This window comes from Cricetulus griseus, chromosome 3, assembly GCF_003668045.3.
Source record: "Cricetulus griseus strain 17A/GY chromosome 3, alternate assembly CriGri-PICRH-1.0, whole genome shotgun sequence".
Taxonomy (NCBI): Eukaryota; Metazoa; Chordata; class Mammalia; order Rodentia; family Cricetidae; genus Cricetulus; species Cricetulus griseus.
In genome coordinates this window covers 123529907-123530620 of record NC_048596.1, presented here as the reverse complement: position 1 = coordinate 123530620, position 714 = coordinate 123529907, and positions in this window count along the sequence as shown.

The window sequence follows — 714 nt, the reverse complement described above, 5'->3', positions numbered from 1 at the left end:
AGCCCCTGTACTGTTTTTTTTCTTTATTCAGAGCCACTGTTAGAATCTTATTCATATTAGGTGTGATGGTTAATATTGACTGTTAGCTTGACAGTTTCCAGAATCACCATGGAGATAAATCTCTTGCCGAGTCTGTGAGGGGGTTTCTAGACTTCGTTATCAAGAGAAGAAGACCTATCTTAAATGTGGTCAGTACCATCCCATGGGTGGGGGTCCTGGACTGGATAAAAAGGAGGAGCTGAGCCGAGAGCCAGTGTACACCTCTCTGCTTTCTGACTGTGAATGCCGTGTGGCCAGGTGCCTCATGTTCTTGCTGCCATGCTGTCTCCACCGTGATGGACTGTACCCTCAAACCTTGAATCAAAACAACTCTCTTCCTTTAGTTGCTGTCTTAGTTAGGGTCTCCATTGCTCTGATAACACACCAATCAAAAAAAACCTGGAGAGGGAAGGGTTTATTTCATTTATTTCATTAGCTAGTCTGGGTGGGAACTAAAGCAGAGGCCATCAGGGAGAGCTGCTTACTGGCTTGCTCCTCATGGCTTGCTTAGTCTACTTCCTTACAGAACCCAGGACCACCAGCCCAGGGGTAGCACCACCCACAGTGAGCTGGACCCTCTCATGTCAGTCATCAATGATCGTTCAAGGGGATGTAATAAAGGCTGGTCTGGTGTGGGCATTTCCTTAGTTGAGAATCCCTCTTCCCAGATGATTC